This window comes from Moschus berezovskii, chromosome 11 (assembly GCF_049115385.1).
Source record: "Moschus berezovskii isolate FMDL1 chromosome 11, NW_MosBer_1.0, whole genome shotgun sequence".
NCBI lineage: Eukaryota > Metazoa > Chordata > Mammalia > Artiodactyla > Moschidae > Moschus > Moschus berezovskii.
The window spans coordinates 96,600,192-96,626,639 of record NC_142470.1 but is presented as its reverse complement, the minus strand read 5'-3'; the positions used below and the strand labels follow the sequence as shown (position 1 = coordinate 96,626,639).

Genomic DNA, 26,448 nt, shown 5'->3' with positions numbered 1-26,448 from the left:
TCCTGAGAGCATTTAAATTCTACTCCCCTAGCAGTTTCAGTTATACAATGCAGTGTTATCAGCAATTAGGTCTTCAGATATTATTCATCTTATAGCTGAAAGTTTGTACCCTTTCAACAACCCCTTCCTATTTCTCCCACCCCCACCCTGGTAACCACTTTTCAACTCTGGTAACCACTGGTAACCACTTTTCTGCTCTGTTTCCATGTGTGTGTGTGTGTGTGTGTTTAATTACACATATAAGTGATACCAACATATGGGTATTTGACTTATTATGTTTGAAGAATCTTAGAAAAATTAATTTATATGTAAATTTTTATGAAGTTAGAAGAATTTATCATGTTATTAATTATCCAGTTGCTGTGTAAACCTCATTAAAAGGGACGATTGATTTTTTTTTTTTTCCGTCTGTGGACTAGGGACTGACTGACTGGACTCTCGGATATAGCATACATTTTTCAAGTATCCACTTAAAGACTTGGATTGAGCATGATAATGTATCTGTAAAAATATTATTATGTCTTAAGAAAGAGTTTCTAGGTAGGTGGGTATAGTCATTATTTTCAATGGCTGTGAGACATAAGACTGTCCTAATTATTTGGGGAAATAACTGGAGATTTAGAGTTAGATTTAGTGCATATCTAGCGGTATTTGGGAAATAGGTTTTTTATATTGTAATTTGTGTTCACTCTGAGTCTGAAAAATATTTAATTCTCATTTTCTGATTCATTCCACTGATGAGCTGTAGAGGGCATTATGTGAATAGTAAATATGGCTTTGTGTTTTCAGTTTTCATCTGAAGTCATTGCGCAAGGTGGCTAAATTCTGAGTTATTATTCACTTTCTTTGATATGACATAAATATCAACATTATCTTCAGTGATATTGGATTGAGATAAAAATATTTATGAAACGTAATTTAATTACCATGAATTTTTCATTAAAATAATATTTTTCATTAACCGTGTTTCCTTTTTTCTGAGGGCTAAATGAAAAAGTGTTTAAAGGGATTTTGAGAACATATAAGTAAAGCTTCTTAAGATACATTTGCCTCGAATGGATCAGTTAATGAATCAGGCGTTTAATGTATGTGTGCTAGTCTAATCTTTCCTAAAATGCTACCCGAGTGATGCTTCCTATTTTAGAACAACAACAAGGTGAATAAAGGTTTGTTTTTTCCCTTATTACAGACATTTTGTGAACTTAAATTGCAGAGTTTAGTTCTTCTTATCTCTGAGACAAATTAATATAATTTAGTGAGAACTAGTAAAAACTGGAGAAGGAAATGGCAACCCACTTCAGTGTTCTTGCCTGGAGAATCCCAGCGATGGGGGAGCCTGGTGGGCTGCCGTCTATGGGGTCGCACAGAGTTGGACACGACTGAAGCGACTTAGCAGCGTAAAAACTTACAAAATGCTTTTCCTCTGGCCTAAGGGCCCAGCTATCTAATCAAAATAAGAGTGGGAAGAGATTACTAGATGGGACTGGAAGTTGCGAAGCCCACCTTGTTTTCTTTTCACAATGTAAACTGAGTGACATGCCTTCTTATCTTGGGGTTTTAGTGTTCCTCTCTGTAAGTTGGAGATTCTTGAGTATAACCTTTATAAGATAGTGTTTTGCTTTCAGATTTTATGAGATTCTTAAGGACATTAAGAGATGCTTATGTTCTTGTGCACACTGCTGACTAATCAAATACTTAGTGCTGCCGCTCTTTTTTTTGTGGTGTCAGTAATTGGGAAACTGAGTGAATGAATGAGTGATCCTGAAAAAGTAGTTTGTGTCAAAGCTTATCTTTACAGTGTGAAAGGCTTTTTGCCTAGAATTTTTAAACTAACTTCTCTCATCCTTTGGTATAATACATGCCAGACTTGGAATTGCTCATGTCCGACTCTTTGTGACCCCATGGACTGCAGCATGGCAGGCTTCCCTGTCCCTCATTATCTCCTGGAGTTTGCCCAGACTCATGTCCATTGAGTTGGTGATGCCATCTAACCATCTCATCCTCTGATGTCCTCTTCTCTTTCCTTCAGTCTTTCCCATTATTAGGGTCATTTCCGAAGAGTCGGCTCTTCAGATCATGTGGCCAGGACTTGGGATTAAAGTATTTTTAATATAAGATAGCCTGATATGATCAGCAACGGATGTTCTGTTATTATGCAAATGAGAATATAGTTGTCATGATTATGTGTCCAGCCGTTATTGTTAGTTTACCTTCAAATCTTAGTTGTCCCACTCTCTGGAATTTGTAACCTATGCTTACTTAAATAGCATTTCTAAAGTTTAGATTCCTCTTCTCTAAAATGTGAATAACAAAAGTATCTATTAATACTTTATAGGTTGTTTGTAGTTTAAATAAAATTATCCAGTTTATGTGTTTAGTATTATAATGCTTGGTGCATAAAGAGTATACATAAACATTATTATTATTATAGAATTCCTTTTTATAATTATTTTTAAGGCAAAAAATGTTGCGATTTTCCTTATTTTAATGGTAAAGTGAAAATATTAAACTATCTTTGAAGGACCTGAAATCTGAGTTTATTCACAGGTCTTTTTTGTAGTGAATTTAAGACTATGAATAATACTAACTCTCATGGGGAAATCTCCAGACATCTTTGAGATCTATTTCAATAACACTGACTTTAGGTTTTGTATTATACTTCCTCCTAAGGTGGTTAGAGTCAGTAAATCATTTGAGGAATCTAGACGATTAGTGTGACAGAAACTTACATCAGCTCCAAGTGACCAGGCACTAATAAATCTAAGATTTTTTTCTGGCACAATTAATAATTCAGAAACTGTCTTGATGGAACATATAGTTTTTTTTTTTTTTTAATGTATCAGGAAACCACTCTTGATATTAAGGGGGAAAATATGTCCAGGACCGTGAAGGGAAAAATGTGAGTGGGGAAGTCCTTGAAAAGTTGTTAACTTGAGTAAGGGAAATACCAGTATCTCTGTGGTCTTTCAGGAACAAAAAACATCTTTTGCAAAGGGCCTTGTGTTTGAGCCAAGTTATGAAGTGACCTTTGTGGCTGGCTGGCTCAACCTCAGATTTTCCTAGGGAGAGTTAGTCAGCATCGCTTCAGTGCTTGTCAATGGGCAACAGGTCGCTTATCAGTGGGAAGCAAGGAAATGATGGTTGAGGCTGGGAATGACTGTTATTTCTCACCAGCAGATAGGTACACATCACTTGCTGAAATGATTCAGCAGTTTCAGGTTGAGTTGTGAGACTTTGTGAGTTACCACATGGGGAACACAGGACCCAGGAGGGCCAGCTGTGTTGGAATACTTCTGGGCTTGCTCTGTTCCCTTCTGCTTTGAATCACAGGCTGATGTACAATTGTAGGCTTTTTCTTCTTTTTCTCCTCACTCTTAACCCTACCCCCAAGGCTCCCTAGTAACAGAATATTATTCTAGCCAGCAGCAAAAAATTTTCAGTTGTAGTGGGAGTGTGAGGGGCAGGGGAGAGGGAGAAGGAAGGTGCTTCATGTATTTCATTGGTGTTTAAGATACTTCCATCTTTTAAAACTGACACAGTTCTGTTCCACCCTCACTGCCAGAAAAGAACAGGCCTCTTGTCTGGATCTTTTCCTTTTAATGATTTCCATGAAAAAGCTTTTACCCAGTCTCTGACATGATTGTCAGAACACACATTTAAATAAATGTGAGACTGCTTTAAAGGTTATTGATATTCCCTGGTGGAAAGGAAGGGGCTTAAAAAAAAACAACCCATCTGTCCATACACAAGGTAACTCAGGCTGTTTATTATTATTTCCATTCTTGCTTCCTCCCTTCCTTCCTCCCTTCCTTCCTGTCTTTCTTTCCCCCATCTCTTTTTCTCCTCCTTGCTTTCCTCTTCTCTTTCCCCTGCTTTTTGCTCAAAGACTCAGCTTAAAGGCAGGTCATTTGTTTCACAAAATTCTTGTGTCACCATGTCTTAGAAGCTGTCATTTTTATACATTGATGTCTCTGATTAATTTAATCCATATTCAAAGCTGTTGAATGGCAAGGAAGAATGCTGAATTCTAAGGCTGCCGTTTAATTTCTGTAGACTATTCCTTTTGACCTCAGGGTTCATTTCTGTTTGTATGTCTCAGATTTGTTAGCAGAAGTCAGTTATCTGTGTGATAAAAAGATAGTATATACAGCAGGAATTTATATGTAGTATTTATAATAAAAACACACTGGACATTAAAAAATATATTGGTCATTTAAAAAAGCACATTGGGTATGGATTTACTAAGAGTTAGTGGGAATTAAAGTTCCTATCAGATTGCTGAACTATATAAACCAGTCTCAAGTAACCAGATATTTGGTAAGATTTCAATTATTTGATTGGAGAAGGAAATGGCAACCCACTCCATTACTCTTGCCTGGAGAATCCCATGGAGGGAGGAGCCTGGTAGGCTACAGTCCATGGGGTCGCTAAGAGTTGGACACTACTGAGCGACTTCACTTTCTTTCAATTATTTGATAGGCATGAGAATATGGAGTTGTTAACCTGGTTTGTCTATTCTGTTTTGAGAGAATGCTCTAATTACTATTAACCACTGTATTCATTGTTGTTCGCTTTTCCTCACATGAAGTACGATGGTTTTATTGAAGAAGCAAGAGATTTAGGTAGTAAATTTCATAAGAAAAAGCATTCATGGCTACTTATAAATAATTATCTCATAAGTCCTGATTAGTTCTTCTGTGGTGATTATTGTAAACTTTTTTTCATGTTACTCAGTCCTACAACTTTACCTCTATTCTATATTTCAGCAGATGATCCTTTATGTAGAAAGTGGACATGATTAGGTAGAGGTATAAAAGATATCTAGGCACACAGAGTCGGACACGACTAAAGTGACTTAGCAGCAGCAGCAGCAGGCCGTTTAGAATAAATGTCTCAAATTTCTTTTTCTCTGTTTCAAATTCCCTCTGGGTCATCACCTCCCTTTGCTATTTCACAGAAAGAAGTGCATAACTTCCATAACACTAATAGCTACAAGCTTTTTGATCTTGGTTCTTCCTAATTTTTCTAAAACATTGTGTCTATAGTATATCTGTCTTTTTCTTACGTTTTCAGTCCCATAGTTGGCCCTTTTGCCACCAACTTGGTCTTGTAAGTTATAATAATAGAGAAAAAAATTATTCTAGCTATGCTTCCCTCTAGAATGAAACTTTGGCTTTCTAGTTCTTTTTTTTTAACATGTATATAGTTTTTAAACTAAAGTTTGCTTACAGTGTTGTGTTGGTTTCTGCCATACAACAGTGCCGATCAGCCATGATTATGCGTACACTGCCTCCCTCCCTAGCTTTCCTCCCCTCCCCTCATCCCATCCCTCCAGGCCATCACAGAGCACCAAACTTGGCTTCTTGTGCTACACTGTCTCACCAGGTGTCCATCTTACACTTTATGGTGTGTATTTGTTGATGCTGCTTCCTCCGTCTGTCCCACTCTCACCCTCCCCTGCTCTGTCAACAAGTCCATTCTCTATCTGTGTCTCCAGTTCCTTGCAAATAGGTTCATCAATACCATTCTTCTAGATTCCAGGTGTATGTATTTATATACTGTATTTCTTTTTCTCTTTCTAACTTACTTCACTCTGTATGAGAAGCTGTAGGTTCATCCACCTCACTAGAACTGACTCAGATGTGTTCCGTTTTATGGCCGAGCAATATTCCATTGTATGTATGTTCTACACCTTCTTTAATCATTCGTCTGTCAGTGGACATCTAGATCGCTTCCATGTCTTTGCTTTTTTTTTTTAATTTTTTTATAATTTTTTAAAAAATTTTTATTGGAGGCTAATTATTTTACAATATTATATTGGTTGGTTTTGCCATACATTGACATGAATCCACCCCGGGTGTACATGAGTTCCCCATCCCGAACCCCCCTCCCACCTCCCTCCTCCCCTTATCCTCCCCCCCGGGTCATCCCTGCACACCAGCCCTGAGCATCCTGTAACATGCATCGACCCTGAACTGGCGATTCATTTCACATATGATAATATACATGTTTCAGTGCCATTCTCCCAAACCATCCCACCCTCACCCTCTCCCACAGAGTCCCAAAGACTGTTCTATACATCTGTGTCTCTTTTGCTGTCTCATATACAGGGTTATCACTTGCATCTTTCTAAATTCCATATATATGCGTTAGTATACTGTATTGGTGTTTCTCTTTCTGGCTTACTTCACTCTGTATAATAGGCTCCAGTTTCATCCACCTCATTAGAACTGGTTCAAATACATTCTTTTTAATGGCTGAGTAATACTCCATTGTGTATATGTACCAAAGTTTTCTTATCCATTCGTCTGCAGATGGACATCTAGGTTGCTTCCATGTCCTCGCTATTATAAACAGTGCTGCAATGAACATTGGAGTACATGTGTCTCTTTCAATTCTGGTTTCCTCAGTGTGTATGCCCAGGAGTACGATTGCTGGATCATATGGCAGTTCTATTTCCAGTTTTTTGAGGAATCTCCACACTGTTCTCCATAGTGGCTGTACTAGTTTGCATTCCCACCAACAGTGTAAGAGGGTTCCCTTCTCTCCACACCCTCTCCAGCATTTATTGCATGTAGACTTTTGGGTAGCAGCCATTCTGACTGGTGTGAAATGGTACCTCATTGTGGTTTTGATTTTCATTTCTCTGATTATGAGGGATGTTGAGCATTTTTTCATGTGTTTGTTAGCCATCTTTATGTCTTCTTTGGAGAAATGTCTGTTTAGTTCTTTGGCCCATTTTTGATTGGGTCACTTATTTTTCTGGAATTGAGCTGCAGGAGCTGCTTGTATATTTTGGAGATGAATCTTTTATCAGTTGCTTCATTTGCTATTATTTTCTCCCATTCTGAAGGCTGTCTTTTCACCTTGCTTATAGTTTCCTTTGCTGTGCAGAAGCTTTTGATTTTAATTAGGTCCCATTTGTTTATTTTTGCTTTTATTTCCAATATTCTGGGAGGTGGGTCTTGGAGGATCTGCTGTGATTTATGTTGGAGAGTGTTTTGCCTACGTTCTCCTCTAGGAGTTTTATTGAATCTGGTCTTACATTTAGCTCTCTAATCCATTTTGAGTTTATTTTGGTGTATGGTGTTAGGAAGTGTTCTAGTTTCATTCTTTTACAAGTGGCTGACCAGTTTTCCCAGCACCACTTGTTCAAAAGACTCTCTTTTCTCCATTTTATATTCTTTCCTCTTTTGTCGAAGATAAGGTGTCCATAGGTGCGTGGATTTATCTCTGGGCTTTCTATTTTGTTCCATTGATCTATATTTCTGTCTTTATGCCAGTACCATACTGTCTTGATGACTGTGGCTTTGTAGTAGAGCCTGAAGTCTGTCAGGTTAATTCCCCCAGTTCCATTCTTCTTCCTCAAGATTGCTTTGGCTATTTGAGGTTTTTTGTATTTCCATACAAATTGTGAGATTATTTGTTCTAGTTCTGTGAAAAATATCGTTGGTAGCTTGATAGGGATTGCATTGAATGTATAAATTACTTTGGGTAGTGTACTTATTTTCACAATATTTATTCTTCCAATTCACGAACATGGTATATTTTTCCATCTATTAGTGTCCTCTTTGATTACTTTCACTAGTGTTTTATAGTTTTCTATGTACAAGTCTTTTGTTTCCTTAGGTAGATAGATTCCTAAGTATTTAATTCTTTTCATTGCAACAGTGAATGGAATAGTTTCCTTAATTTCTCTTTCTATTTTCTCATTATTAGTGTATAGGAATGCAAGGGATTTCTGTGTTTTGATTTTATATCCTGCAACTTTACTCTATTCATTGATTAGCTCTAGTAGCTTTCTGGTAGAGTCTTTAGGGTTTTCTGTGTAGAGGATCATGTCATCAGCGAACAGTGAAAGTTTTCCTTCTTCTTTTCCAATTTGTTTTCCTTCTATGTCTTTTTTCTTCTCTGATTGCTGTAGCCAAAACTTCCAGAACTATGTTGAATAGTAGTGGTGAGAGTGGGCACCCTTGTCTTGTTCCTGAGTTTAGGGGAAATGCTTTCAGTTTTTCACCGTGAGGATAATGTTTGCTGTGGGTTTGTCATATATGGCTTTTATTATGTTGAGATATGTCCCTTCTATTCCCACTTTCTGGAGGGTTTTTATCATAAATGGATGTTGAATTTTGTCAAAGGCTTTCTGTGCATCTATTGAGATAATCATGTGATTTTTATTTTTCAGTTTGTTAATGTGGTGTATTACATTGATTGATTTGCGGATATTGAAGAATCCTTGCATTCCTGGGATAAAGCACACTTGGTCACGATGTATGATCTTAATGTGTTGTTGGATTGTGATTGCTAGAATTTTGTTAAGGATTTTTGCATCTATGTTCATCAGTGATATTGGCCTGTAGTTTTCTTTTTTTGTGGGATCTTTACCAGGTTTTGGGATTAGGGTGATGGTGGCCTCATAGAATGAGTTTGGAAGTTTCCCTTCCTCAGCAATTTTCTGGAAGAGTTTGAGGAGAACAGGAGTTAGCTATTCTCTAAATTTTTGGTAGAATTCAGCTGTGAAGCCGTCTGGACCTGGGCTTTTGTTTCCTGGAAGATTTCTGATTACACCCTCTAGTTCTGTGCTTGTGATGGGTCTGTTCAGATTTTCTATTTCTTCCTGGTTTAGTTTTGGAAAGTTGTACTTTTCTAGGAATTTGTCCATTTCTTCCAGGTTATTCATTTTATTGCCATATAATTGCTGAGAGTATTCTCTAATAATCCTTTGTATTTCTGTGTTGTCGGTTGTGATCTCACCATTTTCATTTCTAATTTTATTGATTTGGTTCTTCTCCCTTTGTTTCTTGATGAGTCTGGCTAGTGGTTTGTCAATTTTATTTACCTTCTCAAAGAACCAGCTTTTGGCTTTCTTGATTTTTGCTATGGTTTCTTTTGTTTCTTTTGCATTTATCTCTGCCCTAATTTTTACGATTTCTTCCCTTCTACTAACCCTGGGGTTCTTCATTTCTTCCTTTTCTCGTTTCTTTAGATGTAGGGTTAGGTTATTTAGTTGGCTTTTTTCTTGTTACTTGAGGTGTGCCTGTATTGCTATGAACTTCCCCCTTAGCACTGTTTTACAGTGTCCCAGAGGTTTTGGGTTGTTGTGTTTTCATTTTCATTCATTTCTATGCATATTTTGATTTCTCTTTTGATTTCCTCTATGATTTGTTCATTATTCAGCAGTGTGTTGTTCAGCCTCCATATGTTGGCATTTTTAATGGTTTTTGTCCCGTAATTGAGATCTAATCTTACTGCATTGTGGTCAGAAAAAATGCTTGGAATGATTTCAATGTTTTTGAATTTACCAAGGCTAGGTTTATGGCCCAGGATGTGATCTCCTGGAAAAGGTTCCGTGTGTGCTTGAGAAAAAGGTGAAATTCATTGCTTTGGGGTGAAATGTCCTATAGAGATCTATTAGGTCTAACTGGTCTATTGTATCATTTAAAGTTTGTGTTTCCTTGTTAATTTTCTGTTTAGTTGATCTATCCATAGATGTAAGTGAGGTATTAAAATCTCCCACTATTATTGCATTGTTGTTAGTTTCCCCTTTCATACTTGTTAGTAATTGTCTTACATATTGCGGTGCTCCTATGTTGGGTGCATAAATATTTATAATTGTTATATCTTCTTCTTGGATTGATCCTTTGATCATTATGTAGTTTCCTTGTCTCTTTTCACAGCCTTTGTTTTAAAGTCTATTTTATCTGATATGAGTATTGCTACCCCTGCTTTTTTTTGGTCTCTATTTGCATGGAATATCTTTTTCCAGCCCTTCACTTTCAGTCTGCATGTGTCCCTCGTTTTGAGGTGGGTCTCTTGTAGACAACATATATGGAGTTCTTGTTCTTTTATCCATTCAGCCAGCCTTTGTCTTTTGGTTGGGGCATTCAACCTATTTACATTTAAGGTGATTATTGATAAGTATGATCTAGTTGCCATTTTCTTTATTGCTTTGGGTTCGAATTTATACACCCTTTCTGTGTTTCCTGTCTAGAGAAGATCCTTTAGCATTTGTTGAAGAGCTGGTTTGGTGATGCTGAATTCTCTTAGCTTTTGCTTGTCTGTAAAGCTTTTGATTTCTCCTTCATATTTGAATGAGATCCTTGCTGGGTACAGTAATCTGGGCTGTAGGTTATTTTCTTTCATCACTTTAAGTATGTCTTGCCATTCCCTCCTGGCCTGAAGAGTTTCTGTTGAAAGATCAGAAAGATCCTTATGGAAATCCCCTTGTGTGTTATTTGCTGCTTTTCCCTTGCTGCTTTTAATATTTGTTCTTTGTGTTTGATCTTTGTTAATTTGATTAATATGTGTCTTGGAGTATTTGCCTTGGGTTTATCCTGTTGGGGACTATCTGGGTTTCTTGGACTTGGGTGATTATTTCTTTCCACATTTTAGGTAAGTATTCAACTATTATCTCCTCAAGTATTCTCTCATGGTCTTTCTTTTTGTCTTCTTCTTCTGGGACTCCTATGATTCGAATGTTGGAGCGTTTAACATTGTCCCAGAGGTCTCTATTATTGTCCTCATTTCCTTTAATTCTTTTTTCTTTTTTCCTCTCTGTTTCATTTATTTCTACAATTCTGTCTTCTAGCTCGCTTATCCTGTCTTCTGCCTCTGTTATTCTACTGTTTGTTCCCTCCAGAGTGTTTCTGATCTCATCTATTGCATTATTCATTGTATATTGACTCTTTTTTATTTCCTCTAAATCCTTATTAAACCTTTCTTCCATCTTCTCAATCCTTTTCTCCAGGTTATTTATCTGTAACTCCATTTTGCTTTCAAGATTTTGAATCATTTTCACCATCAAAATTCGAAATTCTTTATCAGGTAGATTCCCTATATCTTCCTCTTTTGTTTGTGTTGGTGGGCATTTATCTTGTTCTTTTACTTGCTGGGTATTTCTCTGCCTCTTCATCTTGCTTATATTGCTTTGCTTGGGGTAGCCTTTCCCTCTTCTGGCTGTTTGTGGAGTTCTCTTTATTATGTAGTTTCCTCGCTGGGTGGGGGGTTGGATGGGTGACTTGTCAAGGTTCCCTGGTTAGGGAAGCTTGTGTCCCTGTTCTGGTGGGTGGAGCTGGATTTCTTCTCTCTGGAGTGCAATGTAGTGTCCAGTAATAAGTTATGAGATGTCAGTGGGTTTGGAGTGACTTTGGGCAGCCTGTATATTGAAACTCAGGGCTATTTTCCTGTGTTGCTGGAGAATTTGCACGGTATGTGTTGCTCTGGAACTTGTTGACCCTTGGGTGGTGCTTGGTTTTAGTGTAGGTATGGAGGCGTTTGATGAGCTCCTATCGATTAATGTTCCCTGGAGTCAGGAGTTCTCTGGTCTCAGGATTCGGGCTTAAGCCTCTTATCTCTGGTTTTTGGTCTTATTCTTGGAATAGTCTCTAGGCTTCTCTATCTGTCATTTCCAAGGTGGTTCCCTCTGTTTTAGCTTCTGTTTGCTGCTCTCTTCAGTGTCTAATTTCCACCCTGATACTAGGGGGCGGGTGGACACTTTTTAAGGCTCACTTGTTTAAGTCCTGTTCTGGGAAGTGAGGAACGCTGCAGACAAATATCTCTGGCGTCTGTGGGAAGTGCTCGAAGTGTCTCCGCCACACTGGGTTTGCCCCCTCTCACAGCACGTGTGTTGTCCCAGTCTACACTGCACAGGCTCTAGGTTGCTCTGCTGGGAACTGTCCAAGGCTGGCACTGGGTTGTATGCACTTCCCAGGTCTGAGTGGCTCAAGTTCAGTTTCTCGGGTACTCCCCAAAGGCGCAGACTTGGTTGGGCCTGCGTTTTGTGCCCTCCCCGGTCCGAGCAGCTCAGGTGACCAGGTGTTTGGTGAGCGTGGTCGCTGTGACTTATCACCTCCTGCCACTCAGTTTTCTGGGTTTACAACCAGCGCACCTTCTCAGGTGGATATCTACCGGCCCAAGCCCAAGAAGTCTTGATTAGCAACAAGCCTGCCTGCAGTCTGTATTGGATGCCTTTCTGGGGCCGCAGTTGCCCCCTCCAGCTCTGGCTGACCTCCCTGCCTGTCTCTGCTGGGGATGGGGGATGGGCCAACCGCAGCCGGGTCACTCTGCTCAGTCCTTTGTTCTGTGAGTGGGGCTGGCGGAGTCTTAGGTTAGATCTTTCCGCCTTTTCCTGGGGAAGCTATCCCAGTCTGCTTTGCTATCCCCAGTTCTCTCAGATTGTTCTCGCTGCATTCAAGCCCAGTCTTCTCTCTAAGCAGTTCAGCCGGCTCCTCCCTGCCCAGTCCCTGCTTGCTAATGGCGTATGCAGGCGTCTGCGCTGTTTTTCGCTGGGAATTACCATTTGGCGGGTAATCTGTGGGTTTTAATTATTTCTTTTTCCTCCAGGTTATGTGGCCTTCTGAGGTTCCAAGGCTCGCCACAGACTAGCCAGTGAGAATGTTTCCTGGTGTTTGGAAACTTCTCTCTTTTTAAAGCCTCCCTTCCTGGGACGGAGCTCCGTCCTTACCTCTTTTGTCTCTCTTTTTATCTTTTATGTTTTTTCCTACCTCCTTTTGAAGACAATGGGCTGCTTTTCTGGGTGCCTGATGTCCTCTGCCAGCATTCATAAGTTGTTTTGTGGACTTTACTCCGCGTTGAAATGTTCTTTTGATGAATTTGTAGGGGAGAGAGTGGTCTCGCCGTCCTATTCCTCCGCCATCTTGTTCCTTCCCATGTCTTTGCTATTGTAAACGGTGCTGCTGTGAGCACTGGGGTATAAGTGTCTTTTTCGGTTACAATTTTCTCATGGCATATGCCCAGTTCTAATGCTTTGGCAGTGATAGTTTTAATGTTTTTCAGTTAGATTCAGCATTTACTGAGGACTGCCTACTGTGTGCTCAGCACAAAGATAACCAAGTTTTGGCTTCTGTCTTCTGAAAGTTTGTGTATATTTTGGTTTGGTGAAAAGAAGTAGATCTAGTTATAATAATAAGTTGTAGATGCTTTAATAAAGATATGTACTTAGCGCTATATAAGTTTATCCTCGCATTCACAGCGTGTCCTTCACTTGCCTTTTCACTTTTTGCAACACTAAATGATTCTTAGACTCTAAAGAATCTTAATCCCAAAGGAGGATATAAGAATTAATGCAGTTATACTGTGTCCTTCCGGGAGTTGGTGATGGACAGGGAGGTCTGGCGTGCTGTGATTCATGGGGTCACAAAGAGTCGGACACGACTGAGCGACTGAACTGACTGACTGACTGTGTCCTTTTCTTTTCATGTCATTTATTCTTATCTTTTCTGTTTTGGAGTTCATGAGTTCTGGTTATAATTAATTGTTATTTTATGTGATATGAAGTTTTACAGTATATTATAATCTTTATGTAATTTAAAGCTTTTATGTTTAACAACAGTTTCATGTAGTCTTATGAAAGTGAGGTAAATTATTTAGAGCCAGTTCAATTTTAAAAGAATTGGTGTTTCTACTAATCCTTTCATCGTCAACTTCCTTAGTCACAAGTACTTTATTTTAAATCAAGACTAGTTGCATTTCTAACTTCAAGTAGAGTTTTCAAGAAGCGTTCATAAAATGTGATATTTTTTCCCATGGATTAAAAAAAATATGAATATATCCCCTTGAAAGTGAAAGTCTCTCAGTTGTGTCCGACACTTTGTGATCCTATGGACTGTAGCCTGCCAAGCCCCTCTGTCCATGGAGTTCTCCAGGCCAGAATACTGGAGTGGGTAGCTGCTCCCTTCTCCAGGAGATCTTCTCAACTAAGGGATTGAACCCAGGTCTCCCTCATTGCAGGTGGATTCTTTACCAGCTGAGCTACCAGGGAAGCCCATATATCCCCCTGATAATATGAGCAAATAAAATGTTCTCATATGCTGATTCTCTCCCTAGTACAGTTTCCCTTATTATTAATATCTTCCATTTGTGGGCTATTTGTTACAATTGATGAATCGGTATTGATGTTCTGAGACATAATCTTGTAAGTTTAAGGTGCATAGTATGTGGATTTCATCCTTTTATAATATTATAGTATGATTACCACCATAGCTTTAGCTAACACCTCTATCGAGTCCCATAATTATAATTTCTTTTTTTTTAATGATAACATTTAAGATTTAGTCTCAGCAGTTTTGAATTTTATAATGCATTGTTGTTGACCATAATCCCTGTGCTCTAGGACTTACTTATCTACTGATTGCAAATTTGTACTCTTAAACAGTATCTCCCCAACTCTTCTACTGCCAGCCCCTGGTAACCACCATTTTATCTCTGGTTTTAAGAATTTAGCTTTTTTACATTCCATATGTAAGTAATATCATACAGTATTTGTCTTTTTCTAACTTACCTTGCTTAGCAATAATGTTCTCAAAGTTCATCCATGTTGTTATTGATAGCAGAGTTTATCCAAAGGAAAGGAAAGCAAGATATCAAAAAGGTGATTGTACTCCCATGTTATGTGCAGCATTTATTCACAGCAGCCAAGATATGAAAATAACGTGGGTGTCTGTCATTGGATGAATGGATAAAGAAGATATGTGTAGGTATATGTGTGTGTGTGTAAATGAAAAAGGAATATTTCTCAGTCATGAGAAACAAGGAGATCCTACCATTTGTGACAGTATCCACTCCAATATTCTTCTCTGGAGAATCCCATGGACAGAGGAGCCTGGCAGGCTACAGTCCATAGGGTTGCTAAGAGTCAGACATGACTGAAGCAACTTAACACACACAATGGTATATTATTATTAGCTAGGTTTATACTTTAAATTAGGGGTTATTCTTTGTTTTGTGCAGTTCTGCAAGTTTGAGTCATGCATAATGTCATGTATCCATCGTTGTAATATTGAACCAAATAGTTTCACCATGCTGAAAGTTCCCTGTGCTTCACAACTATTTATTCCTTCCTCCAACCCCAAGTCTCTGAAACCACTAATCTTTTTATTGCCTCCATGGTCTAGTTTTTCACCTAGACTGTCATATAATTAGAATCATATGATATGTAGCCTTTCATACTGACTTTTTTCACTTGGCGGTATGCTTTTAAGGTTCGTCTGGGTCTTTTTATGGTATGATAGTTCATTTCTTTTGATTTCAAATTAGTTTTTCATTGTAGGTATGTGCCATAGCTTCTTTATCCTTTTACTTATTGAAAGACATCTTGGTTGCTTCCAGGTCTGGACAGTTATGAATATAGCTGCTATAAACATTTGTATGTATGCAAATTTTAAACTCTTCTGGGTAAATACCTAGGAGTGCACTTGCTAAGTGCATATAGAAAAAGTACATTTAGCTTTGTAATAAACCACTAAACTGTCTTCCAGAGTGGCTGTGTCATTTTATAGTCTCATTAGCAATAAATGAGAGATCCGATTGCTCCACATCCTCACCAGCATTTGGTATAGTTAAGTTTTTTTTTTCCCCTTTTTTTGGTCACAACAGGTCTGTAGTGGTATCTTGTTTTATTTAGCAGTTCTCTAATAAGAGATGATGTTGAGCAACCTTTCATATGCTTAATTGTTATCTGTATATTTTCTTTGATGAGATGTCTATTCAGAACATTTGCTCATTTTTAAATTGAATTGTTTTTTTAGTTGAGTCTTAAGAGTTCTTTATATATTTTCTTTACCAGTTCTTTTATAAGATATGTGTTCTGCAAAAGTTTTCTCCTTTTGCAACAACAATCTGTGAGTTGTCTTCTTACTCTCTTAGCAGGGCCTTTCACAGAGAAGATGTTTTTAATTTTAATGAATTCCAGCTTGCTAGTTTTGCTGTCATGTATCATGCTTTTGGTATTGTTATCTAAAAAGTTATCACCAAGCCCAGGGTCACCTGGATTTTTCTCTATCATGTAATAGTTTTACATTTTTGCATTTTATATTTAGATCTATGACACTTTTTTTTTTTGGTGAATGGTACTCAAGTTTATGTCTATATTGATTCTTTTGCATGTGGGTATCCAGTAGTTCTAGCAGCATTTGTTGAAATGATTATTTCTTTTCTATTGAATTGCCTTTGTTTTATTGTCAAAGATCATTTGACTGTATTTATCTGGGCCTGTTTCTAGAATTTGCATTCCATCCTATTGATCTGTCTGTTCTTTTGCTTCTACCACCCTGTAATTGTTACAATATCTTTATCCTAAGTTTTAAAGTTGGATACTATGAATCTTCTTACACCTTTCTTTGTTTTCAGTATTATAATGACTACTTTGTATCTTTTGCCTTTTCATAAATTTTAGAACCAGTTTAGTGATATCCACAAAATAGCTTGCTGAGATTTTTTTATTGGTATTATATTGAGTCTGTAGAACAAGTTGTGAAGATATCTTAGCATCATTGAATCTTCCTATCAGTGAACATGGAATATATCTCCATGTATTTAGATCTTCTTTGCAGGCAGATTCTTTACCAACTGAGCTATCAGGGAAGCTATCATCTTGCATCATAGTCTTGTCATTTCCCCTTATAGGTATTATATAGTGAGACTTATACCTAAGTATTTCTTTTGGGTGCTAATGTAGGTGGCATTGTGTTTTAAATTTCTAATCCCAATTGTTCATATCAAGAATTTAATGAAGCAGTTAACTTTTGTATATTCACCTCTATCATGCAACTTTTTTGTAATCACTTATTAGTTTTAGGAGGTTCTTTGTTTGTTGTTGATTGTTGATTTTTTGGAAAATTTTACATAGACAATCTTGCCATCTTCAAACAAAGACAGTTTTATTTCTTCATTGTTAATTTTTATTCACTTTATTTCCTTTTCTTGCCATATTGCATTAGGCAGGACTACCAATATAATGTTGAATAAGAGGGAACATGCTTGCTTGATTCTTGATCTTAGGAGGAAAGCATGTAGTTTCTCAACATTAACTACAATGTACTATAGACGTTTTTAATAGATGTTCTTCTTTAAGTCTAGGAAGTAAGTTATTAAGTAATGCCTTCTTTATCCTTGATACTTTCTCTTGTTCTTGTAGTCAGCTTTATCTGAACACATATAGTTACTTCATTTTTCTTTGAATTAGTGATAGTGTGGTCTGTCTTTCTCCATTTCTTTACTTTTTCAACTTTTGACTTTATGTTTAAAGTGGATTTCTTGTAGGTAACATATAGTTGGGTCTTGTTTTTTCATCCAGTCTTTTGGTCTTTGTATTTTAGTTGGTATATTTAGATTCACATTTCAAATAATTATTGACACAGATGGCTTAATATCTACCATATTCGTGATTCTTCAATTTATTGCATTTGTTCTTTGTCTCTTTCTTAAAAAGCCTCTCTAATTCTGCCTTCTATAGTTTTGAGTATTTTATAATTCCATTTCTCTCTTCTTTCAGCAAATAATTATATTTTCTCTAAGTTGTTTTTTTTTTTTTTTTTTGCTGGTTGCTCTAGCATTTGCAATACACGTTTATAATGAATCAAATCCATTTTCAAATAGAACTTCACAGGTTGGGCAGATATCTTAAAAGAGAGTATTCCAGGTCCTCCTTCTATCCCATATATTATCATTACTCTTGTATATTTCCCTTACCCATAAACTGTGATAACCCAATACACTTAGCTATTATTTTAAATTAAAAAAAATTGAGGTTAAGTTCAGATACAATAGAATTAACCATTTTAAAGTGAATGATTTAGTGGTATTTAGTACATTTACAATGCTGTGCAATCACCATCTCCATTTACTTCCAAGACATTTCCATTATCCCCAAAAGAATCCGTACTCATTTTTCCACGTTTCACTCTTTTTCTAGCAGACATGATGTGTCATATACTAGGAACTAAGGAAAACAGGATTTAATGTGAGTGTTTATGTGTATCATAGGAGTTAGGCTGTATTTAATGTTTGCTTTAACTCTAGTTGTCAGAAGCTCAAATTTTTTGTTTTGCTTTTGTTTGACCTTTCATCTTTGGGTTTCCCTAGTTGCTCCTTTTAAAATAGAGTCTTTTTCTTGTAACTCTCTCAGCTGTAATTCACTGTAATTACACTGGAACCCTGTTGATGTGGTGGTAAAGTATTGGGGAATACTATAAAGTCTATAGTCTTAAGATTATATCTCCATTTTTTGTTTTGTTTTTAGATTGGACAAAATCTCAGATCTGTGACCTTCAGAGTTTCTTAACTTTTCTTTTTTAATTGTCTTCGTGATAAAGAAGGCCAGAGGGTCATATTTCAAAATGATTGCTTTTCCATTTTCCCTGTTGTAAGTACAAAGGAAATTTTCTTGGTTGTTCTCCATGAAAACCTTGTTAAGCTTCTGGAGGTGAAATTCATGGATGTGTAAGGATCCTTCTGTCAGTGGGTCCTCAGGAGTTTCAATTTTCAGGCTGTCTCAGATCCAGCCTCTAGGAATTCAGTGTATCATTTAAATTTTCCTACCAGTTACTGGGTTGGCTTTAGGCACTTCTGTTTCTGATAAGCTGTGATTCTCTGTGTCTGCTTCTTCAATTTTTAGATGGCAGTCTGCCTTTTGACCTCAGTTCTCTTTTGGATTTAGAAGAGTTGGGTTGCTTTCTTTTTTTCAGCTTTTTTTCTCCTTTTGAGAACAGGAGTGACAACTTCAAGCTCTTTGCTCTCTGGAGCTGAAATTGGAAGTCTATTGCATTTTAACTTTTTATATTATCTTTGGAACATGTCCTTCCTTCATGTTCTTTCTTTATATTTTGGCATCTTTTGTTATTGAGAGGAAGCCCAAGATCTACTTGACTTCTTTTCTTTTATTTCTGTTTTATGATGCAGTGTGCTTCTTTTGACTTGATGATGATGAGATCTTTAGACTTAAGCTTTTGAAATCTTGGGCTGTATCTTGATATTGATTATTTTGGAGGAATATGGTAGTTTTCTTTGATATAGAAATTAAAAAATTTTTTATCCTTCAACATTTTTTCTCTTAGTTTGAAAGCATTTCATTGTTACTTCTTCATATGTATCATCATTTCACTAATTGTTTCATACCTCTGTCTCTTATTTTATTATATATGTATTTTTTTCTTTAATTGATGTCAGCTCTCTACTTTTTGTGACTTAACTTGTCGTACTGCTTCTGGCTTCTAATATGCTTTCAGTTATGTAATGGTTTAATATTTTATTCAGTTTTTTCAACTAACTCTCATCACTGTTAAAAAAAAAAGGCACTCTTTTGACACTTTCCTTTTTTTAGCATGTTGTTTCTTTTCTTTGATCATTTGTTTTATAGTACTTATGTTTTCTTAATTTCTGTTTGCCTTTTGCTACATCAAATTATTTTTTGAAAATTTTTCTTTTAACTATTATTTTTATTTAAAAAAATTATATTATTAGCCCATCCTTTGATTTTGTGTCTTTCCTTTTTTTTTTCTCCATGCATGTCTTCTGCACTTACTATCTTTGAGTTGAAGTGTTTATTTCTAGAACTGTAATTTTCCAAAAAATATTGTGAATAGGTTCTCTCTGACTTCTTTCTTTCTTTAACTATATACTATTGAAATCATCCTTTTGAACCTGAGCTACAGAACTCGAAACTCTTTTCAATACTACTCTTGTGGCTTGGGGTTCATATTAAGTAAAATAAAGGTTACTGAACACAAGCACTCTTGATTCCTTGAAACAATCGATACGATAACTGAGATGAGTACTGACTAGTGGGCCGGATACGCTGGACAAAGGGATAATTCATGTCCTGGGCAGAAAGCAGGATAGTGAGAGATTTAATAATGCTACTCAGAATGGCACACAGTTTAAAACTTACGAATTGTTTATTTCTGGAATTTTACACTTAGTATTTGTAGACCTTGTTTCAGTGCAGGTAATGAAGCCATTGTTCACTTAGGAAGGCTTTCTAAGTGAACAGTGCAAAGAAATAAGGAAAACAATAGAATGGGAAAGGTTGGAGATCTCTTAAAGAAAATTACAGATACCAAGGGAATGTATCATGCAAATATGGGCACAGTAAAGGACAGAAATGGTATGAACCTGACAGAAGCAGATACTAAGAAGAGGTGGTAAGAATACACAGAAGAGCTATACAAAAAAAAGATCTTAATGACCCTAATAATGACGATGGTGTGGTCACTCACCTAGAGCCAGCATCCTGGAATGTGAAGTCAAGTGGGCCTTAGGAAGCTACACTATGAACAAAGCTAGTGGAGGTGATGGAATTCCAGCTGAACTATTTCAAATTCTAAAAGATGATGCTATTAAAGTGCTGCATTCATTATGCCAGCAAATTTGAAAAATTCATTAGGCCACAGAACTGGAAAAGATCAGTTTTCACTCCAATCCCAAAAGAAGAGCAGTGCCAAAGAATGTTCAAACTACTGCACAATTGCACTCATTTCATATGTTAGCAAGGTCATGCTCAAAGTCCTCCAAGCTCAGCTTCAACAGTAGTGAACTGTGAACTTCCAGATGTACAGGCTGGATTTAGAAAAGGCAGAAGAACCAGAGATCAAATTGCCGACATCCATTGGATCATAGAAAAAGCAAGAGAATTCAAGAAAAGCATCTACTTCTGCTTCATTGACTATGTTAAAGCCTTTGACTGTGTGGATCACAACAAACTGCAAAATTTTTCAAGAGATGGGAATAGCAGAGCACCTTACCTGCCTCTTGAGAAATCTGTATGCAGGTCAAGAAGCAACAGTTAGAACCATGTTGAAGTTTGACAGAAAACAGCAAAATTCTGTAAGGCAATTATCCTTCAATAAAAAAAAAAGAAGAAGGAACAGTTAGAACTGGACATGGAAAAACGGACTGGTTCCAAATTGGGAAAGGAGTATGTCAAGGCTGTATATTGTCACCCTGCTTAACTTACATGCAGAGTACATCATGGGAAATGCTGGGCTGGATGAAGGACAATCTGGAATCAAGATTTCCCAAAGAAATATCAATAACCTCAGATATGCAGATGATACTACTCTTATGGCAGAAAACGAAGAGGAATTAAAGAACCTCTTGATGAAGGTGAAAGAGGAGAGTGAAAAAGCTGGCTTAAAACTTAACATTCAATAAATGAAGATCATGGTATCTAGTCCTATTCTTTCATAGCAAATATTGGGGAAACAATGGCAGATTTTGTTTTCGTGGGCTCCAGAACCACTGCAGATGGGGACTGTAGTCATGAAATTAAAGGATGCTTACTCCTTGGAAGAAAAGCTATGACAAACCTAGACAGTGTATTCAAAAGCAGAGACATAACTTTGTTGACAAAGGTCCATATAGTCAAAGCTTGGTTTTTCCAGTAGTCATGTATGGATGTAAGAGTTTGACCATAAAGAAGGCTGAGTGCCAAAGAATTGATGCTTTCGAAGTGTGGTGCTAAAGAAGACTGTTGAGAGTCCCTTGGACTGCACGGAGATCAAACCAGTCAATTGTAAAGGAAATCAACCCTGAGTATTCACAGGAAGGACTGATATGAAGCAGAAACTCCAATACTTTGGTCATGTGCAAGGAAGAGCTGACTTTTTGGAAAAGACCCTGATACAGGAAAGATAGAATGCAGGAGTAAAAGGGGATAACAGAGGTCAAGATGGTTGGATGACATCACTGACTCAATGGACATTAGTTTGAGCAAAGTCCAGAAGATGGTAAAGGATAGGGAAGCCTGACATAGTGCAGTCCATGGGTTGCAAAGACTGAACAACAGCTATAAGTGAAACCATGGAAAGTGAAATGCAGTTATAGCAGGGACTGTTGGCAACACTTCCCTGAGTTCTGTGAGCCAATCTAGCAAATTTTGAAACCTGAAGATGGGATTATGGGAACTCCTGATTTGTGGATAAATTGGACAGAAGTGTGGGTTTGCTGGGCACCCCATATTTGTGGCTGGCATCTGAGTTGATGGCAGTTGTGTGAGACTGAGACCTTAAACCTGTGAAGTTGGATACTAATTTCAGGTTCAGTTCAGTTCAGTCGCTCAGTCGTGTCCAACTCTCTGCGACCCCATGAATCATAGCACGCCAGGCCTCCCTGTCCATCACCAACTCCTGGAGTTCACTCAAACTCATGTCCATTGAGTCGGTGATGGCATCCCGCCATCTCATTCTCTGTCGTCCCCTTCTCCTCCCGCCCCCAACCTTTCCCAGCATCAGAGTCTTTTCCAGTGAGTCAACTCGTCGCATGAGGTGGCCAAAGTATTGCAGTTTCAGCTTTAGCATCAGTCCTTCCAATGAACACCCAGGATTGATCTCCTTTAGAATGGACTGGTTGGATCTCCTTGCAGTCCAAGGGACTCTCAAGAGTCTTCTCCAGCACCACAGTTTAAAAGCATCAATTCTTCGGCAATCAGCCTTCTTCACAGTCCAACTCTCACATCCATACATGACCACGGGAAGAGCCATAGCCTTGACTAGAAGGACCTTGGTTGGCAAAGTAACGTCTCTGCTTTTTAATATACTATCTAGGTTGGTCATAACTTCAGGTAGGTAGTGTCAAAATTGAGATGAGTCATAGGACACCCACTCCAACTCCAAAGAATTGGAGAACTAGTTGGTGTGTGGAAAAAACTCATACATTTGATGTCAGACCAGTTGTGAGTAAAAACAGATCTTGGCCTCAAATTGCATTCCTAAGAGAAACCCCGTTTGGTTATGAAGTATTAGCATAACTCACACACACACAACACACACACACTTCTATTGTTTGATTGATTTTGTTGTTAATGTTACATGTTTATATGTCTGTTTTCTCAAGGGATGTATAGCTGTAGTTTTCTAGAATAGTTTTTGTTTGGTTTTGGTGTCAGGATAATACTGGCCCCTCAAAATTAGTTTTGATATATTCTATTCTCTTCTATTTTCTGGAAGCATTGTGTGATATCTAGATAGACATAGACACATAATATATATATATATATATATATAGATATTGGCTTTCAGTTTTATTTGTTGGAAGATTTTTTTTTTCTACAAACTCCATTTCTTTAATATTAATAGATATAGGACTATTCAGGCCATCTCTTTCTTCTTGGGTGAGTTTTAGTAGTTTTTGGATTTTTCCATTTTGTCTAAGTTGTTGAATATCTTGGCACAGAGTTGTTCACAATATTGCCTAATCTTTTGCATGCCTGTTAGATCCGTAGTTATGTCCTGCTTTTGCATCTTTAAAGTCTATAGTCTAATGATTATAACTTTTAGAACACTTATATTTTCCTCATCTGTCTTTTTGCTCTGTTATTTTTTTATTCACGTAGTCTCATCTCCTTATGTGCTTGTTCACTTTTGATTGTGTGCAGGGCATTGAGTTTTTAAATTATTTGTAGGAACAGTTTAAAATGTAGGATGATGATATCCTTCCTTGGAGAGGAGTCACGTTTGCTTTTATCAGACACTTTGTTGTTGTTCAGTCGCTCAGTCTTGTCCAACTCTCTGCAGCCTCACGGACTCCTGCATGCCAGGCTTCCTGTCCTTCACCATCTCGCAGAGTTTGCTCAAACTTACGTCCATCGAGTCAGTGATGTCATCCAACCATCTCATCCTCTGTCATCCCCTTCTCCTCTTCCCTTCACTCTTTCCCAGCATCAGGGTCTTTTCGAATGAGTCAGTTCTTTGCATCAGGTGACCAAAATATTGGAACTTTAGCTTTAGCATCAGTCCTTCCAATAAATAGTCAGGACTGATTTCCTTTAGAATTGACTGGTTTGATCTCCTTGCAGTCCAAGAGACTCTCAAGAGTCTTCTCCAACACCGCCTTTCAAAAGTATCAATTCTTCAGTGCTCAGCTGTCTTTGTAGTCCAACTGACACATCCATACATGACTATTGGAAAAACCATAGCTTTGACTAGATGGACCTTTGTTGGCAAAGTAATGTGTCTGCTTTTTAATATGCTGTCTAGGTTTGTCATAGCTTTTCTTCCAAGGAGGACGCCTCTTTTGATTTCATGGCTGCAGTCACCGTCCACAGTGATTTTAGAGCCCAAGAGAATAAAATCTGTCACCATTTCCATTGTTTCCCTGTCTATTTGCCACGAAGTGATGGGACCAGATAGCACGATCTTAGTTTTTTTAACTTTTTCATTCTTCTCTTTCTCTCTTTTATCAGACACTAGTAGACAGTATTATTCTAAGTTATTGCTTGACATGTAGCACTTTAGGATCACTTTAATCCAATTAATTGCTTAATTTGAGTCCCTACAAGAGCCTGTCTAATTCTGGCTTAACCTTTTCAAAGGGTGCAGTGTTCAGCCTGTTAAGAATACCCAAGGCCATTCCTCCCTGGTGGCACTTGACTTTTCCTCCAGTTTTCTAATTTTTCAGCATTTCGCATAGTTACACTTTCAGTATTGATAAATTCACTTAGGAAAAATGGTTACAAATGTTGATGTCCCTTCCTCGTGTCAGTTTCCTTTCCTGGATTCTGGCCTGCCTAATAAGTTTTTCCATCATGTTAGCTCTCTGAAGTCTTTAAGCAGTTGGCTTTTATATTTTTTTCAGTTATTCATGTCTAGTTATCCAGCTTACCATGGTCTGAGGTGCATATTCCCTTACAGTTGTTTATATCCACAAGTGTTTTATAAAATTTTGATCATACTGTCTGTATTAATTATATCTCTTATGTTTTATACTTAATATTAAGAATATTTGTCTATATAACTAAATATCCTTTAAAGACATGCCTTTAAAATATTTATTGGATAATATTTCTTTACATTCTTGTTGAATGTGTGTGTGCTTAGTCACTTAGCGTGTCTGACTCTTTGTGACCCTCTGGACTGTAGCCCACCAAGCTCCTCTGTCCAAGGGAATTTTCAGGCAAGAATACTGGAATGGGTTGCTGTTTTCTTCCTCCTCGGGATCTTCCTGACCCAGGGATGGAGCCTGCATCTCCTGTGTCTCCTGCATTGCAGACAAACTCCTTACCCACTGAGCTCGCAGGGAAGCCTCTTTTATGTTGTATAATTTCCCATTATCTGATCCAATTCTCTATTAGCAGACATTTTATATTCCCTCTTTTTATTTGCTACATAGTGCTAGGTTCAAAATTATTTACAATTCCTCTACTTTACACGTTTTATAAATATAACCTTGGTCATCCTTACTGGAATAGACATGTGATGTGATGACAAAATTGAATTCTTGAGGAAGGATGAATAAGAACCTTTAATATCTTGAGAAACACTTGGTTGTTAAATTAAAACTGGAAACAGAAGCTTGTGTAAGTGTATCACTTTACACCTAGCAATAAGAGAATATATGTCCTTCTGATCTAAGGATGATTTTATAAGTTTCAAATGGGTCTTTGGGCCTGAGCCCTTCATGCTGTCATTTTTTGTTAATTTTGTTCTCTTTTTCTTCTTATACAATGCCTACTTTTTGTAATATTTTTAAAAAATATTTTTGTTATATTTTTAAAAAATATTTATATTTTATAAAAAATATTTTTTATATTTTAAAATTTTTGTTATATTTAAAAAAATATAATTCCAATGTATTGTAATATGGTATATTATAATAGTAATCTTAGTCCATTAAAAACACTCGTAAAACACCATAACTTAATATATGCAGTAAATAGAACCACAGAGTTAATCTTAACTTTCTTCTAGCTATTTCATAGTCAATCACTTGGCAATGATCATCACCAAGGAGCAAAATTTTTTTTTTTTAAACAAGCATCACTAGTTTCTTTTGTAGATAAGAATGAGACATTTAATATCACATTTCTTTGATGGAGAGTCCAAATTGGAAATTTCAGTAATGTCACTGAGATTAAGTCTTACAGTTTACTGCTTTATTTTTGTGTGGCATTCGTAGTGGCCTTTTAGCTTATTTTCATAAACTAGATTATATTTGTAATGTTGGGTCTTTCATAGATTGGCTAAATTGCAGTTATTGCTATTCTTTTTCCTTTGGCACTCAAGAGTAGGTAATAGAAATACGTTCTCTTTATTCTGTAACACTGTCTACTATGGTTTATCAAAACTCAGTGTTGCGAGAAATTGTATTCAATTTTTTAATTTGTTTATGAACTAGTTTATGGTGGTTATATTTAGCAATCTTTTGTAGGTTGACTACTTAGTAATTATGCTGCTCCTTTTCCTGCTGCAGTTCTTAAAGAAGTGGGTAATAGAGATATGCTCTTGCTGTCCTGGGATTTTTTTTTCCCCAATAAAGTTGAAAAACCTAAGAGTTTAGAAATCAGCACCATGCCCATCCCCCCCACCCCCGCAACTTTCCAGTAGATGAAGTTGTCATGGCATGCATGTGGAAAAGGTTAACCCATCTAGAAAGATGGTGCTGATGAACCCATTTACAGGGCAAAAATGGAGATGCACACATAGAGAACAGACTCCTGGACACAGTAGGGGAGGGAGAAGGTGGGATGATCCGAGAGAGCAGCCCTGAAACATATATTGTTAGGAGCCCTAACATCTGAGTAGCCGGGATAGGCCTGAGACCTTGCTTAGGCCTAAGTTTCGATTTCCTGGAGACAGGGTGGAGGCTAAGTTCACAGAAACTCCTCCCTAAGAAGATCCCGCCCACGCCAAAATTAAGAAACTCCTCCCTAGAAAAGTC

General features: G+C 37.3%; 1 protein-coding gene across 4 annotated transcripts in view; it reads left to right on the top strand.

The window, feature by feature from the left end:
• Positions 1-26,448, top strand: part of EXOC6B (exocyst complex component 6B) — a 762,215-nt gene that overhangs the window by 288,890 nt on the left and 446,877 nt on the right. The gene's annotated exons all lie outside the window — the stretch shown is intronic.